This window comes from Pollicipes pollicipes, unplaced genomic scaffold (genome assembly GCF_011947565.3).
Source record: "Pollicipes pollicipes isolate AB1234 unplaced genomic scaffold, Ppol_2.1 Scaffold_4219;HRSCAF=4965_pilon_pilon_pilon, whole genome shotgun sequence".
NCBI lineage: Eukaryota > Metazoa > Arthropoda > Thecostraca > Pollicipedomorpha > Pollicipedidae > Pollicipes > Pollicipes pollicipes.
This window is the reverse complement of record NW_023596448.1, coordinates 33,560,846-33,579,457: the sequence shown is the minus strand read 5'-3', so window position 1 is coordinate 33,579,457 and position 18,612 is coordinate 33,560,846. Positions and strand designations below refer to the sequence as shown.

The 18,612-nt window shown below is 53.3% G+C and overlaps 1 long non-coding RNA gene across 1 annotated transcript; it reads left to right on the top strand.

The window, feature by feature from the left end:
• Positions 1-16,637: 16,637 nt before the first annotated feature.
• On the top strand, positions 16,638-18,239 carry LOC119096013 (uncharacterized). The gene is made up of 3 exons (XR_005093970.1): positions 16,638-16,676; positions 17,386-17,524; positions 18,090-18,239. It is a non-coding gene; the product is annotated as an uncharacterized LOC119096013 (long non-coding RNA).
• The last annotated feature ends 373 nt before the right edge of the window (positions 18,240-18,612 follow it).

Genomic DNA, 18,612 nt, shown 5'->3' with positions numbered 1-18,612 from the left:
GGCAGCGACGCGAGACGACGCCTACCCAGGTAGAAGAGGTGTCCGAGACTGACGACGGCCTCGTCGGGCGTCCTCGGCAGCGACGCGAGACGGACGCCTACCCAGGTAGAAGAGGTGTCCGAGACTGACGACGGCCTCGTCGGGCGTCTCGACAGCGACGCGAGACGACGCCTACCCAGGTAGAAGAGGTGTCCGAGACTGACGACGGCCTCGTCGGGCGTCTCGGCGGCGGCACGAGACGACGCCTACCCAGGTAGAAGAGGTGTCCGAGACTGACGAACGGCCTCGTCGGGCGTCTCGACAGCGACGCAGAGACGACACCCACCCAGGTAGAAGAGGTGTCCGAGACTGACGACGGCCTCGTCGGGCGTCTCGGTGGCGGGGCGCGACATGGCGCTGGCGACGGCGGTCTCCAGGTACAGCCAGCCGCCGGTGTCGTGCACGGACTGGGGCATCTCCTCGCCCCGGATGACGTCAATGAGGCGCCAGCGTCTCTCGCCTGAGGGATAGTGGCCGCAGGGCAGCACACAGGTCACTCGGAGCTCGCCCAAACCATGCCCCAGCGTTCATACGCATAATCTCGTCATCAAAGGCCCTCGGGATGCAGGCTGTATCGTTGGCGTCCAAGACGAGTCCGGTCTGAGGTGCCCACCCCAGCCGTGGCGTGGCCTCTATTCAGACCTCCGCAGAGGCTCGGCCGCGTCCTTCTCCGCGCTCACTGTTGCAGTTTTGCACGCGCGAGGCCTCGTCGCCGTCGCTGAGCTGAGCCAGCTGGGCGAGGATGGCGCGGTACTGCGTCCTCTTCATCTCAGCTCGGCCGTGTTCAGGCCGCGACGGTCCTTGGTGTCGGGCATGGCTGTCCCTGGAAGGGGGGAGGGGGGGGGGGGGGCAGCCGCACGGTCAGAGGGTAGCGGTACCAGAGAGCTCAGGCCGCTCGGGAAGGAGGGGACAAGTGTTGGGGTGACTCGCACCACAGGATAGCCCGACCGCAAAAACTGATCTGTGTAGAGTCATGACACGCGCTCGAGTGAAGAGGGGACAATTTGACCCCCGACGGTCCCTCCAGACTTACCTCTGAACAGCGCAGCGCTGCTACACCAAACTTTCTCCAGCTGTAAGCGAGTGAAAAGCCGATATTGTGGTAAAGAAATGCGTGTAACTTGTTGGGTCGCTGACCTATGGCAGGTCCAAATCGGACCATGGCAGTTAGCGAAGGCAACTCCTAGCGAATGGTTAAAATTGATGTGACAACGGTGCGTTGAATCAAAGCATATATCTTTGAGATAATTCATTGGACAATGAAACAACATAATTTGGAGTTATGACTGATTGCATGGACCTTGGGTGAGGTGTTGCGGTCAAACCGAGGTTAAAATCAAACATCTTTTCGAAGAATCTATTTTATATAGTTTTAACGCCCACTTCGAGTTTCCTGATCGCAGGGAGTTCAACAAACACCGGATTTGAACTTCATGAAAGTCACAGGAAGTCGTTGATCAAATATAACCCCGATTAACTTTTTAGGAACGTATCGTCTTGCGTAATCTTTGACGCTTGTTTAAACCCAGAAATCAGAACAATCGCACTTCTGAAGGCCATGAAGTTAACACCAGTGACGTTTTGATTAGGACAGCTATCTAGGTTAAAGGTGGCTGCACGGAGAGGTCTGAGGGCACTTTGGACGACAATCAGTTTACGACGGTTGGACGAGTTCACATACAGACACACGCGCCCCATGGTTTGGTGTGTCAAGCTCTCATGCATCAGGGGTAAACCGACCCTCACCTTCAACCGAGCGCGTCACATTTAACCGGCCACCCGGGCTTAGTATTTCTTTGGCTCCTATGACCGTCTTTATAATGCACGCGTTTCACGGTACATTGGACCGCCAATAATATTTCCTCTTTGGGCAGTTTGGCCTATGAGTGACGTGCCTCATTTTTTGGACAAAAATGCATCCAACAGGGATTCATATCCACGGTGAGTGCATTTCGTAACTTCACTGGAATGATCTTTCACGAGCTGGCAGAAACTAATCGATGACAGAGCTCAAAAGGAGACCGAGACATCTTGCAAACCACCACTAAACGATTGCAGACAAATCGTTACCATTCGAGCATCATCTGCGATATCTGCAATGGTTTATGTGACGAACATGCCGCGCCGCGATAGCTCAGCATCGACGTCCAAACAAATCAAAGACGCGATGTTTGGGAAGTTTAGCGCACGTCACCGTCCAAACACTCTGCCATACCTTGTTTCGGCACGAAGGGGGCGAGATGTGTTCAACGCTTGCTCCGTTTGATACTGGTGATGTAATCAACAGCCCAGGTTAACCCTGAGTCCTTAGATAGTCTTCCCCTGAGCTCGCACAGCGGCTGTAGCGAAGGTTCGATGGCGCTGAACACCTTCGATATCCAGCTGGGTATTCACAGTCGCCTACAGACGCCCAGTCCAATAATGAGGCGAGCGAGGTCTTCGCAATCAAATGAGCCGAGGTGAAATGCAGCCAAAGGGATGCAGACCCTTCGAAAAACGGCGAGGAAGACGAAACAAGAAAGCACGAAATAAAAATGGCTTGCAACGTGGCGAATTTATTGACGTTGCCTCTCTCACAGCTCCACTAACCCACTAGTGCCCATACTGGTCTCGCTCTCCGTACGTGTTCGTAGCACGAATGGTTTTGTTACGTTAAAACCAAGAACAAGCATGTTATGCTGCATAGTTGTGCGACAAACATGGTACGTTTTGAGCGAGGTGTCTTGCGAGAACATCTAATATCCTCACATCGTGGTCTGCTACCGCAACAATGCTCTTAAATAATCCCATGTTACTCAAACAACGTTTTTTAAGGTTCTCCTTTCTCGTTTTATTTTATGCGAAACCCATTGCTGAGTAGATATAGACAGGCACATACTACATACACAGCCTTAAATGGCGAAGCCTGTTTAGGCATGATCACATCGGTTTTCCAGAAAAAAACCCAGCATTGGACAGTTCTGATCCTGCAAATCAAATAGCGTACCTACCAGGGATATAATTTCGCAAAACCAGCTGGAAGGGCCCTGACCTGATCCCTGATCAATGATTTTAGATATCTGACATATAATTTTGCCATTGGATTCAGACAATCCATTTGGTTGCCTGGAGAAAAACGATCCAGTGTTTCATGGTTTTTGTTTCGCTTGTATTGTTGGAGCTTTTCTTGGGCACGGTGACGGATGTCGTGCCTATAAAGCTGGAAGACTGAGCTGCGGGTTTGAAGGGGGATCGAGCCATTCCAACTGGATGCGACCCCACACCCCCGGTTATCACAAGCCACAGAAGGCCTATCATCGCACTTGCCAACAACGCCACCTTATAATGCCTCTTAGAATTATGTAACAGCTGAGCCACTGCATTCCTTCAACTGTTACGACCTAGGCACGCAAATGTCGCCCCACGTGTTAACCATACCAGTCTCTAAGCATAATTATGCAAAAAAGCGAAAGTCGCCTCTTACCAAAAACAAACGCCCTCACATTACTCACACGATATGAATTGGTGTTAGCTGGCATCACTGCGTGTCAGGGGCGTAGTTTCGCCATACTAGTTGAGAGGCCTGAACCAGGTAAAGAGGCACAATGTACCCCACAACGTTCACAAACCCTTTTCCCCGAATTTAACGCACTCTCTTCAAAGCTGGTGGCGGACTACCGACCCGCGGGGCTGCGGCCTCCCTTATTGAACAAGAAACTGCATCCCCGCCACGTAGCATAATGTTTGTACTAACGCCCCTGGTAAACATCATCACAAATACAGAAAAGCGGCCCTCCAATTCACGCAGCGTCGCCCACATCTACATCAAACTGTCGCCCCTGCCTCGCCAGGCCTCCCCGTCCCCCTCCCTCAGCGCGCGCCACGCCGCCTCCGCCGCCGCCTCAGGCGTGAAACCGATGATCTTTGACCCGGCCAGCGGCCGGACGCCCGCCGGCCGCGCCAGATCGGTCACGCGACGCTCGATCGCCTCGGGCGGCGTGTAGAAACCGCCCAGCACCGGCACCATGTCGGCGCTGACCGCCTCCGGCAGGATGTCGACATTGCAGGCCACTTCCACCCGGCCCTGGTGCGAGAAGGCCATGGCCTGCACACCTGCGGCGGCGGTCATCAGTCAGCGGGGACGCTCCGGAAAAAGCGGGCTTTGTAGAGAGTGGGGAGGTCAGCAAACGCATGAACTGAAAGCGAGCTGTGTGAAACGATGTTGCATGATCCTTGTGCCCATCGCGAGGGAGGCCGCACGCGGAACGAACCTTATTTGGGCTACGCTGTAAATGTTCGACTTGGGCGGCGTGGTTCGGCCGCCCCGCTGCCTAGCAGCAAATTCTTTACGGCCAATGGCTGCAGACACACGCGTTTTTCAGCAATATCAACTTGTTCACAGAACAAGTGCCGCATCCATTGCTGGGCGTTTACATGCGAGTTGTTTGGTCAGAGAGTTTTGTTCTGCAACGATGCATTATCACGATTTCATCACGCTATCCTGTTGATGGAAAAGTAACATTTCAAATTGCGGAACAGCCGAAGACTATTGGTCGGATTGCGCCTCAAAGTACAAAGACCCAGCACCTTGACACGGGAGAAAATGTGCACCAGCAACAGGGTATGTCGACGTACTTGGAGAGCAACGTTCTCTCGTGCGCAAGCCGAGAACCCACCCATCCTTCGACATTTTTCAGAATTGGTGTCAGGTTCCAGCAGCAAAAGCCGTTGGAGGCGTGGAACCATCTGCACAGTGAGGCAAATGTGGCGACTGCAAATTATTAACAGTCTCAAAAATCCCCAACTCGTGGGTGTGCCAATGACGGTGCCCCACTGACGTCACTCTTTCCGAAACCAATCTTACATGCGAGATGCCGTGCTTTAAATGGTAATATATCGGGCCAAGGAAGTCAAATTGCGTGTCATCATGCCTGTTGTAATCAATTCCTTCTCACTTATTTGCGTTTCTCGCAACGCTTTCATGATTATTGCCGAAACTATTAGCACTGCAAATGCGCCGCGTTTGTAGATCACAGCCTCCGACCTTGATTATTCATGACGGGTCGTTTTCAAGCAGTGGAATTCGTGAATTGGTGCGCGAGCTTCGCATCACTTTAACTTCAGCTATTGAATTATCACGAACGGGAGATTTTCCGACGCTCCGGTCAAACACATTGTCAATAGCTGCTGAAGGTGTTCGGGCCTAGTAGCTTAGTTTTTTTACGTCATCTTCAAGGTAACAACGGACAGTCCTGTACCTTCTCTTCTCTCTCTCTCTCTCTCTCTCTCTCTCTCTCTCTCTTCTCTCTCTCTCTCTCTCTCTCTCTCTCCTCTCTCTCTCTCTCTCTCTCTCTCTCTCTCTCTCTCTCTCTCTCTCTCTCTATTCTCTTTTTTTATAGGCCTGCTTGTGCCGCGCCATACAAGCCCTCCCAGTGTGGATTTAATATGCCAAAGCAGATACAAGCAAAGGCAGGACATCCTCGTGCACATGCAAGACTAAAACATGATGCGGTTAGAATACCGCAGTCGATTTGAACGTAAATCGTGAATGGGATTCCTAAAAGGACACAGGAGACGCAACAGTACAATTCAGTCATGCACAAACACGACGTATTATCGGATTAGTATGCCACGGTCATGGCTGATGGGGATATTGAACGAGCCATGCAAATACAAAGGCAAGTATCCATCACAGCACAGTCGTTGTATTAGGCCTGAGTCTGGAAAAGGCTTATGCGCAAAAGCAAGCCAAACATAAAACGACCCGTGCCAGTCACTGTTTGTGAACCTATTCACGTCTTCACGTGAATCGGAACTTATTCCGGATACAGAGGACATCCTTTGCCCCATGCCACTTCATGGTCAAACAAAAGACGAGAACTATCACCGCTTTGAGGTACACGACAAACCCGCACTCTGGCAGGACACAGACGCGACACTAGGCACCTGGCAAGCCGCCGGGCGTTTTGCCTCGAATCTGCCGGGCGATGGATCGGCCCAGCTTCAGGTCATCGGAGTCCAGGGTGACGTTGCAGTTGGTCATGTACGGGATGGCGCCGAAACCTTAAAACACACGCACAATGCACGTCTTATGTCAAACCTAGCAAAGATGTTCCTCGGTTTTTCAAACGTCCTCGCAGAACGTAATCAGACCGGGATCGAAAACGACGCTTGATTTTCTATAGCAGCGAGCAAAGATATTATCAATAAGTGACGCTGTGATCTTAAATCTGCGCTACGCAAAGCTGACTTCAGAAGAGACAACTGGAAGACGAACCCTGACCCCCACGTCCCTCTAGCCTCCTCGGAGGCCCGCGCTGACCCCCACGTCCCTCTAGCCTCCTCGGAGGCCCGCGCTGACCCCCACGTCCCTCCAGCCTCCTCGGAGGCCTGCGCTGACCCCCACGTCCCTCTAGCCTCCTCGGAGGCCTGCGCTGACCCCCACGTCCCTCTAGCCTCCTCGGAGGCCCGCGCTGACCCCCACGTCCCTCCAGCCTCCTCGGAGGCCTGCGCTGACCTCCACGTCCCTCTAGCCTCCTCGGAGGCCCGCGCTGGCCCCCACGTCCCTCTAGCTCCTCGGAGGCCCGCGCTGACCCCCACGTCCCTCTAGCCTCCTCGGAGGTCTGCGCTGACCCCCACGTCCCTCTAGTCTCCTCGGAGGCCTGCGCTGACCCCCACGTCCCTCTAGTCTCCTCGGAGGCCTGCGCTGACCCCACGTCCCTCTATAGTCTCCTCGGAGGCCTGCGCTGACCCCCACGTCCTCTAGTCTCCTCGGAGGCCTGCACTGACCTCCACGTCCCTCTAGCCTCCTCGGAGGCCCGTGCTGACCCCCACGTCCCTCCAGCCTCCTCGGAGGCCCGTGCTGACCCCCACGTCCCTCCAGCCTCCTCGGAGGCCCGCGCTGACCCCCACGTCCCTCTAGCCTCCTCGGAGGCCCGTGCTGACCCCCACGTCCCTCCAGCCTCCTCGGAGGCCCGCGCTCCGGTCCCGCCTGACCTGTTACGCCCAGCCGAGGTCCGGGCGAGCCGAGCTCGACCTGGGCGGGGTCAGCGAGACCCGCGAACCAGCCCAGCTGGCGGCGGCGCAGCGGCAGACTCCGGCGCAGCGGGTCCGCCTCGCCGAACCAAAAGCCAGCGGCGCCCTCCACGCGCGACGTCACGTAACGGCCGATCGCTGAGGAGACGGGGGGGGGGGGGGGGGGCAGGCGGGGTGAGTCAAAAGTAAGGCCTGGCCGAGTGAGCAATGGATTCAAATGGCGTGCTAGGGTGTCATATCTGCGCAAGTACGCGCAAAAATATACAGCCAATCATAAGATGCTGACGTTATGAGCAAGATGGCGTGCTGAGGTCGAAGAGGAAGTTAAAAAGTAAAAAAAATTCTGACTTGAGCGGCTGATCACGTCATCACGATCTCTCAAGGTCAATATCCTTGCAACAACCGACCGCGGCACAATGCGGCTTTGCGCGACAATGACAATTTCGAACACAAAATCAGTAATGCGGCGTTCCAGCACGGTAATGCAAACAGTACAGCCATCCCCGTCCTATTGACATGGCAAACGTAAACCCCCAGAAAACTGCGCGACTGAAAGCAGGCCCAGACCCGGCCGGCATTGCGCAATACACCAGACCGTGCGTTTCACGAGGGACAGAGCGAACAGTTGCACATTTAAGGCTGCGGCCGATATGCCCAGCGGATTATGTGCCGGTCAGCAGCTAGAGCGTTCTTGAACTGGAACCAACTGCAGTGTGTTATGTGAGCCGTCTATAAACCAAGTGGCGATCTTAGCGCTGTCTGACCCAGAGGAGCGCCAGGAACCGCCCAGCCTATGAAAACATTTCCGAAGCCGGTCTCGAATGCGTCAGGCTGAACCCGAACCGGGCCAGACTGGGCCTCGAAAACGACAGTCGTTTAGTCGAGTCCACTTATACCAACAACAACCCGAAATATTTGCGTTTTCGGGTATATTAGTCGTTAACACCAAACAATGAAAACACCTTCAATGAAACGTCATTGACTTTGTGACCTTGTCGTCCGGGCCCAGCCGGACCAAAATCAAAATTTCAGCGATGTGATGTGTAAATAATTGCCCTAGTTTTCAATACAGGCCACACACGCTCACGCCCTCATATTAACACATGTTTCGGTCGCGGAGACGCGCACATGCCTTCTTAGGTATATTGAGATAACTGCGGAAAATCAATCCACGCACAGACTGCAAACCCTTCGATCCAAACGTCGATATGACGCTGCCGCGGACATGGTCTGACACCGACGGAGCTCACCTCTGGCCAGGGCACCGCACTCGTCCAGCGTCGTGTTTGCCGTCAGGGGATGTACAGGCACGAGGTCGACGGCGCCCAGGCACGGGTGGTTGCCGCGGTGGAGGGTCAGGTCAATCAGACCACAGGCAGACTGGCACAGCGCCACCACGCTCGCACCTGGCGGTGGGGGAAGAGAGCTCTGTGAAGTCATGGTCCGGCAGATTCGTCGAGGGAAACGTCGGCTTAGAAATAATTGGTAACGAGGACACACAGAGGCGTGCGTGTGGTCTTCTAGTTGATTTGTATATTATGCAGGGTAAATTACGGGCTGAGTGGTTTGGAGGCGCTAAACTCATGATCAAACTATCCACGGTGAAATTCCACCATGGGGAGCTTCCACGGGTCCTCGGTCGTCTTGGGGGGGGGGGGGGGGGGGACGGCACCAATGACCTGACAGCTACACGGGTCGACCAAACAATAAGACAAAGATCACTTCTCTTCCGCCTCAGCGCCATCCGAAACCCCACCGAGCGTGGCTGTCGGCGCTGCCACGGTGAGCACGGTCCGATCGTAGTCCTCGTCCGAGAAGATGCTGAGCACGGTGGCGGCGGCGCGCAGGCCGTGCTCGCGCAGCACGTCCCGGGCGGCCGCAGCGTCACCGGGCTCTAGCGGCTGGCCCTGCTGCAGCTGGGAGGTGACGCGCAGGGCGGCGGCGGCCACCCGCTCGACCAGCGCCCGCTGTCGGCCGCATGAGACGTTCACCAGGCAGGCGGCCAGCTTCAGTCCGTCCGGCACCATCTGCCGGCGGACGCTGGTGAAGCGCGCCCACTGACAAGGTTCTGCAATTTTGCAGACCCCCCCCGGACGAGTTCGAACTCACAAGTTTCATGCCATCATTCACTGAGGATATATGTATGTGAACAGTGATCTAGAGTTTAGTGCATCTGTTTAGTTTAGTGCATCTTAGTGCATCTGGGCCGCGGGGTGCTGCACATCATGGCGAACTGACCACGTAGTTGGCTGAGTCGACCACAGCAAGGTAACACGAGAAGATAAGGTTAGATCGGCCTGTGACATCGAAGCTCGATGAGGCCGGACAAGCGGCCGCACCGACCTGCCACAGCGGGCACACTTCAGGCGTAGGCAGGGGCGCCAGCCGACGACGGGGAAATGTGCGCGTGATTTTCGACACAAAACACCCTGCACTTTTCATCCTCCCTAAAGGGAGGCCTGCCGTCGCTGGGCTTAGGTGTTTATTTTAGGTTCGGGTGACCGCTGGCCAGTGCCATTGACAAGAATCGCCCCACTCTACCGCGTGAATCCAAATAACGCAACCAAGAAAACCACCGTTTCTTAAATTGGTTGGGGAGAGGGAGGGGGGGGGGGGCTGAGCCAGTAAAGGCGACCTAACCGAAATCTCGATTTCCTCAGAACTCGGCCACTTTGATTTGCGTGCTCGATGCCAAAATTAAATAAAAAATAGAGGTGAGTTTCAATTCTTGTATGTCAAAGGAATACCTTCCGATTTGAAGCCAATGTGATGGTGATAGTGATGCGATATGATGATGGTATCCACGGTGGTGTGTTTAGGTACCTAGTGTACCAGCAGTCCAGACACTTGCTGCATTTCATTAGCCCAGCATTCCCTTATTTGCTTATATGCTCAGACCAGGTAAAAGATACGAAAAAGATCTTTAAAAAAGTGACACCCCGGACGTAACCCACCCGCCAAAACACGCCAACAAGCGAGATTCTCTCCGGAATCGCCCCACTTTCTTCTTCAAAGTCCGCCCCGCTGGCTCAGTTGATCAAATCTCCTACCTTCCGATTCATCCACCGGTGACGGGGTGGGTTCGAGTCGCATCAGGCGCTCGCTATTTGGCCTTGGCAGGTATGCTCTGCGGCCATACCATGCCCGGACACTCTTGACCGATCAGGGGTCCTCCGTGGATTCTCGCCACTCGCCCGACAGGCTCTAGACGCTTTTGCCCACGTCCAGGGTCATGAGTCCCATGTGGCGGGAAACGCTCAGTTGCTTAGGGCCCTTCATATTGGTCTCGGGTTCGTTCCACTTGCTCGGAGGGCCTTGCACTGTTCCTGGGGCCCGTACGGGGTAAGGCACCGAGCCACTCGATTCCCAGAGGCCCTCTCCATTGATCTGGGCCCTTTTCTTTTGATCTCATTTTCGGAGGACCCTTCACTCCTATCGGGACCCTTTCCGTTAACCTGCCCGGACACCCTTGATCGCACAGGGGTATTACTGCGGGTACACTGGTCTTGGGTAATTTCCCTTTGCTCAGAGGGTACCATGCTCTGGCCGGGATCTATATGCCAGCCTGCCGGGGAACTACCATCGTGCAGGGGCCCACCATGTTGGCCTTGGTGCCTTGGCCGTGGAGCAGCAGTTAGATATCCGTCGATGAATTTTACGTGGAGTTGTACATAATTTTGCATGCCGCCGACGTCGATCTGTGTGATTTTCGTTGGTTATTGAATTTGCGACACCTGATGTACTTGTTCATCACATTTTGGCATATTTTGAGTGCTAGGATATTGTGTGGTCTCTCATATCAGATAAAGCGGATCTGCATTAGTCATCAGCCATCAGCTGATCACATCGACCTGCCGACTAGCCGTAAATAAGCTGGAAATCAACTCTGCACTTGATTCTGATAGTATTTAGCGACCAATCTTAGTTTCTTCGCCACCTTTTTCAGAAAAACACACCCTCAAAATGACACCGTGACCTGGAGAAAATTAATAAGCTCTACGTTTGTGTATGCGTAGCACGCCTAGTTTTCAAGGGTTGTGCACTGTGAAATGGGCTCCCGTATAAAAACATAGCAAAATTCTTACAATTTACTTCTTGTAATGCGATGATGTATTTTTGGGAGGGCCTCAAAATCTACGAGGGATACAAGGTTGCGTACCCTCTTCCCACTTGACGAAATCCTGGACCCGCCCCTGCTCTTAGCATTGGTTTCGAGATGGAGGGAAAATGTATGTTTAGCGACCAGCCAAGCCTTGATTCGTTGCACGCCCCCGTGACGTCATGAGCTGCAATCAGCTGTCGGAAGCACGATCTCTCGTATTTATCGGCATCTTGACCTTTATGGCACAGGGCAATCATAGAAGCGCGAGGGCCACCAGTGGTGTGGGGCTTTGAGGTGGAATGGTCCTTGGCAAGTGGATGCGTAGTTCAAGGGGGGCCGAGTGAGTGTGCGTGGCGCATGAGAAGTCACCAGTACATCCAGTGTGCCGCGCGAGCGACCCCGAATTCCTCTCAGGGAAGCAATATAACAAGGCGAATTCGTCAGCAACTATTTCGACGAGCTTGGACAGGTGGGTGACATCGAGTGCCCAACTCCGCTCAGCGATGGAACGAGAGGGTGTCATTTAAACGTACTTACCGTCGTGGCCGTGCCTTTCGGTATGTTATGTTTCTTCTAATTCACCCGAATTATGTCAGGCGTAGATGGTCAGCCATCAAGCACACAGCTGACTGACCAACGAAGATTGTTTGTGTTCTGACCTTCAGATTACTATGACGTCATGTGGGCTCTCAGTCCCAGTTACATTATGCGATGCCCCGAAAGTGCCATTCAGAAAACATCCAAGCTGGGTTTTGTGCTTACATTTCCAAATTGTGGCTCAATCTGTCGTGTATGAGCTGAACGTGCCGCTCTAAGTATGTTGTAGGTGTGTGCTGTGTATCGACAAAGTTGTAACTAGGCTGAGTCGATGAAGCACTGCATTAAAAAGCACAACATCGGGCCATTTTTGGTTCAGAATTCATGAATTTCGCCACCTTAATTTTGTTATATAGAACAGCTTGTAAACTCAAAGGCGTACCAACAGTTAGAAGTAAGCACATTTGATGGTCAAATCATATTTGATGCCTTGCCTCCATGTTTGAAATTGTGAAACATTCCCTTAAATGTGCTTTTCAAGTGGAAATGGTACCCCGTCTCACTGTGCACGCACCGACGTATCTGTAACCTGACATGACTGCAAGTGAAGGTCTTCATCCCTATCACTCTCAAATACCATACACTTTCAAGGCTGCGACGCATACATGGCTGAAAGCCAAAGCTAACCGGGCATTCTCCTCAGGGCATGACGACGGTCGGAGGTTAACTTCAGAAAACATTGTGTATGTACTTGGGCAGGAGACGGTGGCGATAGTCCCCCAAACTGTCCCATCCATAACGCCAGCAGCTTGTCTCAATCACTCCGCAAAAGTCTTACGATGTGCGTGATGGAGTTTTAGCTGACGCGAAAATGGAATTGGTTTTGCATCACAACGCTGCATCCGTAATGCAGCGTCGGCTGCGGCCTTCCGATTTGGAACTAATATATTCGGGTTTGGGTTCTCGTTCCTTAAGTTCGAATCACGGGCTTTGGATTCGGCTTTACGTTTTCAAAATGCGAAGCCATGAGCTTCGGCTCGCAGTGCGAAGCTTTGAAGCCACCGACTTCGGCTTCACCTTTGGCTTCGTGACACTGTCTAGGATTCGGTTTCGAAGTCAGAAGCCTGCCTGTGTTCTGATATCTGAACAAACATGAACTATATCTTAGTAATTATTGGCTACATTTGCATCGTTTAACATTGTGTAACGTGGTTTAAACGTCGAACCAGTGTCGTTTATTCACAATTCTCTGATGTATTGAACGCATGTTATTATCAGAACAAAGCACCTTTCTTTTGTTGTAAACTGCAAGTACTCCATGGGATAAATAAAACCTCAGCAATTTTCTTGGTGTTTCTTTTCATTTACACTTTCATGACGACAGCCATGTACACTTTGTACGCACAATTGTGCGCTACGTTCCCTGGGACGCAGGAAGAAGTTCCATTGGGTAATGGCCCGACCGCTTTCGTCGGTGGTCAGGTTTGTTTTATTGTGATGCGCGGATTTGTTTCGGCTGAAAAACGAACGACGGGAAAACGGGCCTACCCAGTTCGACGGTGGTATTAAGCTGTTCCTATGTCCCTGGGCATAGCTAGTGTTTTATTTAATAAGCTAACAAGGTGTGACAGAAGCATATGTAAGTATACTAGGCTGACATTTGAGTTTCGCTGGCCCTTCCACTTTCCCATCCGACACGATTTGCCTCAACATTGACTTTGAGTCTCGCGCATTTTCAAAGCAATCGTGATACCTTGACGAGGACAATGTATTGATTGGAGTGGAGTACAACTCCTGCCTGAATCAGAAACAAGTCAGGAGAACACCGACGCCTTATCTGCCGGACCAACAGGAACTTGATGGGTACGGTAAAATTGTCTTGTCATTCTAGTTACTTACCATGAACTATGCGTGCCAACGTCTGACATGTCTTTACATGTGCACAATTTTCATGTGTAAAGGCGCAATTTCCTTTTGTAACGTAATGTGGTGGCTAGATTCTTTGGATGGCTTGCGATGAAGCGCCACGGGGTTGGAGCAATGACGTCATTTCAAATCCGTAAGGGCGACCAAAACAACCTTCACAATGCGTCGCTTCCTCGCGTCAATTTCGTCGTTGTTTTACATTGCCATGAACGCTTCCGATGCCATTGCGAGTGATTGTTGCTTGCCTAGTTTTGTGCTATGACGGCGATGAAGTGAAGACGGAATACCTGCTCTATTTGTAGTTTCTGGTCCATTTTATGCTCAATTCTGGTCGTATGTATCTGTTGGAACTGATTGTTGCCTGTGCGATGACACTGATGTTCCGGATAGTCACTCAGTGAAATTATATCTATGTGCATTGAGCCAGATCAACATGCATGATGTAATATGTGATTTGTACTGGTTGAGCATGGTGCGAGGAATTTAGAACATCAATTTGGACCTGCCGTAATATGCTACACCTAGATAATGTGGAGGAATGCCACTGGCAAAATGCTGTGATGTTTGGCCTATGTGTGTAATTCAAGCTGCTAGTATCCACTATGAATTAATTGTAACCATTTGGCCATGTGCTGTATGAATTAGTGCTAATAAGTAGTGGGCCATTAGAACTGTATGATTTAATATCTCCTAGAACACACTTGGATTTTAAAAGCTTGCAGAATAGTCACAAATAACCCAGGAAAAAGATGTGTTTTAAAGCAACTGTGTAGAAAAGCTCACATCACTTGCCCGCTGATATGGTGTGGTCCAATTTCAGCTGATAAAAATAACATGTTTTATCATTTCTTCTGCAGATCCTCAACAGTACATGATTTTCAGCTCCACTGAATATTGCTTAGAAATAGATGTTTTTTCATTGCTTGCTTGTCATGATTGATGGCACCCAAGAAATAAAATGATGGAGCTTAGACCACTGTTGTAACAAAGAGCTCGCAAAGTTTCAAATATACCCATGCTGCTGGTCAATGCGCATGTGCGCTGCCCCTTGACAGCACCACTGTATGGACTGATGTGCTAGCTGTTGTGTGGTGTAATGTGCATACTAGCTTGTTGGCTATATCTGCATCAGTCTCAAGTGTAACTTGCAAGGCTTTTCTGGACTTTGAGCCCATAATCTTTTGATATACAGGTTCATACTATCTAGTGCTACCCAATTCTTTGGAGGCTTTGGCACATAAATGCTACTTAAACCAACATCAGGTTTGGTCAGGACTGATCTATTGCCTCACAGTATACTGACAGCATCTGACCTTGACATTGTTTGTACTGCTATGTCATTGAGGGGGGCCATCAGTCTTTAATGTAGACTATAGGCAGCTATGCAGATTGCACATTTTCTCCATGTGAACACATCATTACAAAATATTGTGTCCTAATGTCTGAACCTGCTCATATAAGCAATGTTGTTTCGGCAGCTCTTGTGATCTGGTGTGATAACCATGGCAACAAGAAAGGGCATGGACGCTGACAGGGTCCTTGCCAAGCTGCGGACATCAGTGGACAATGGAGAGTACTATGAGGCACACCAGATGTACAGGACACTGTACTTTAGGTAAGCTCTGCAGGGGTTAACAGTTTATATTGCAGTAAGCATCACAGTTTTAGTGACTGGAAGCTACTGGTATCATGCTGCATGTCAGCACAGTCATCATGACAGTCAAACATGCTGACCAAATGATTGAACAGATTTATTGAGCATGATTATGCTCTATTGGCTGGAATCACTTTGCTTTATGGCTTTATTTAAAATGATCAGAATAGTCCATAAGCCATGTCAATGGGATATTTCTATTAGTGCATTCACCAATTTGCTTGCATATCAGTCTGACTCAGAGGCAATGAGAAATCAGCAAGCATGGTTAGGATAGTGTATCAGCAGCGAGCAATTGTTTTAAGCCCTAGGCTGCTTACGACCTGTAACAAGACATACTTAGACAGACCTTGTAATGCAGTGCTTGCCATGCTGGCTCACTGCAGTGCATAGTTGTTGCGAGCCATTTCTACACTGACCCCAGTCTGGGCCTGACATCGTGGCAGGTACTCGGGATGGAGAAGTGGACGGAGCTGAAGACCCTCCTGTTGGACGGCGCGCGAATGCTGCTGGCCAAGGGCCAGACCGAGAGCGGCGCCGCACCTGGCATATCCCTCTACATCGACGTGCTGGGCCAAGTCGGAGACGTCCTGCGACGCCCAGCCCGTCTCCAACGTGGCCAGGTGCGCGGACACCAGACGTCGTGCCCTCGCCGCGGCCGACAGACCGCGGTCCAGTACGCTGCGTGTGCGGACGCCTCGTGACGGGGCGGGCGCGGCGCTCTTCACAGCGGGGGCCTGTCGCACGGGCTGCGGCGGCGAGGGCGCGGCTGCCACGCCTTCGCCGCGCTGGTGCCGCGCCATGCAGATCACAAGCCACTTTACGGACGGCGAGGCGGGGGCCCTGTGTGCTGGAGCGCTGCCTCATGACGCGTACCGCCGCCAGGAAGTCGCGTGGGGATGGACGCGACCGCGGCGTTGGCGTCATACCCGGACCCAGCACTTCGTGCGGGTTTTCCTGTATGGTACTGTGTGCCTAAATCCGAGGGCTTCGTGTGGAAATGATATCTCTGGCTGGCCATTTCGGACTCTGAGCTTTGCACATCGTTCCCCCCCCCCCCCGTCCCCATTCCTGGATGGGTCAAATTCTCCCCAGCTTTTTGGTTGCTCCTGGTACTTTTGACAGCGATGTTCGGCTTGTGGCCGGCACCCTCGGCTGGCGACGGTGTCTGTTCGGCCGGCGCGGTCAGCAGGCCGGCCGCTGGAGCGAGGGCGGCGCCGCGCTCGAGGCCGCCTGACCCGCGCTGTCGGCACGTTGCAGCCTGTTCGGCCGCCATCGACGCCGAGTCCGCCGACCGTCCGTCGTTCCTGGGCCGCGCCGTGCGCTGGTCGCAGGAGGTGGGCCGACGGCCAAGGGCGGACACCACCGACCTGCACCAAGCCATCGGCAAGGTGCTCTGGAAAGGTCAGCGCAGGCGGGGCGCGACCGTGCGTGCGTGCGTGCGCAGTCTCACGGCGTGGGCGGCAGGCGATCAGTTAATGCCATCAGGGTGGGTGTGCTGGATATGAGACGTCCGAATCGTGACAGAGAAGAATTGCGACATGAGCGCGGGAGCGTTAGCCCAGGAGTTTGCTTTTCGTGGAGGCCATGTGTGACGTAGCTTCCACGAATGATGAGACCGGTTATCCCCACGGATTAACGGACGGCTGCTAAGTAGTTCGTGGTTGCAGGATGGCTTGTGGTGCCACGTTTTAGCCCAGGCACAGAAGCGAGGAGGGCTTGGGCGATCTGGAAATCCCGATGGCTTGTTGACTAGTTCTGGTGTTCCCGCTTCCCGGTGTTCGATACTAGCCGCTGTCGTTTTTCGCACATTCGCTAATTGCCTCGCTGCTGATTTCGATGTTATGACCCACGGGCGATGGTTCACCAGATGCCTCTTGTATGGTAAAGTCGTAAAGAATCATGCGTCTCCTGTGCGGTGCTTTCGCTCGTGCCCCAATTTTGCCAAAACAGGTGACGTCATCTGACGTCAAGCTTGGTGAGGCTGCCCTGACGTTGAGCCGGTCGGTGCTGTACTGCTGTAGATGACTTGGCCATGAGAGTGGTGACGTCATCTGACGTCACGCCTGGTGAGACTGCCCTGACGCCGAGTCGGCCGATGCTACTGCCGCAGAGGGTGACCTAGCCGGAGCGCGCTACCACCTGATACGCTCTGACGACGGCCAGACATGCGCGCGCCTCCTGGTCGACCTGCACACGCAGCGGGGCGCCGCCGACGAGATCGACCTGTTCATCACACAGGCCGTCCTACAGTGAGTGCGGCCACATCGAGATGACACCGGTCCGCTCATGACACGGCCCGTTCGACGTGGAATAATAAACTCATCGGTGGCCTTTGTTTGTTGATTGTGCGGATCCTTCCGCAGCCGTGGCACTGCAGACGTCTTTGACGCTGCTATCACTTGCCACGATGGTCTCTGTGACGAGTAGTCATTGCGCTCTGCTCTGCCCTACGGATGAGCACGTGACCTACAGACTATAGTCGCAGTGCTATCGCCTGCACCAGAACTCCCCCGCTACATCTTAAAGTACAGAGATTGATCTCGCGGTATATGCGTTTCCTCAAGTCCGAACCGTCTCCGCCATTGCGTTGTATTTGTTGCTATTCAGCTGGTGTATAGGCACATTACATGACGGCGGTTGCACGGCTGTACTGAGCAATAATCGCATCTTCAAGAGGGAGTTTCGGCTGATGTGTTTAACATCATCGCCGCACTGCAACGCGCGTGGGGAACATCAGCCAACCACCACACGGAGCGCCATGGCCGTACCGCCGGGAGACCTGGAGACCCATCACCGGCGTTCCGCTGCCGGCAGGTACCTGGCGCTGAAGAACAGCCACGCAGCGGCCGCCTGCTTCGCCGGCTACCTCAAGTGGCACCCGCTGGTGCAGGCCGACGCGCCGCCCTTCACGCTGCCCCTCTTCAACTTCCTCCACTACCTGCTGAAGGCGGTGGAGAGGTGAGACGGGCCCGCGGCCGGCTGTCATTCCGGGGCCGGAGAGGCGCTCAGCCCGTTTGTCTGTGTTGACCGTCATGGCTGTGGTCTGCGCTTCGTGTCGAGAGGACCGGCGTTGGTTTTATGTGGCGCCAGTTGTGCGTGTAAGACGCCATCAGGTAACGCACGCGTGGACACGTCCGAACCGGTCCCCCGTGGCGCTTACAGCGGCAACGGTGCGTGAACGATCTCGCAGTCTGTCGCAAGCACTCAGGTTTGAGCCTCCGCGCGCTGTAGCTGCCCGAGCGTCTGCGTCTCGCACATGACGGCTCGGGAACAGACTGGCTCTTGGTGCCGCACCGGCGCCGGCCGCTCTGGCCGGCCGGTGGGTGCCGTGCCGACC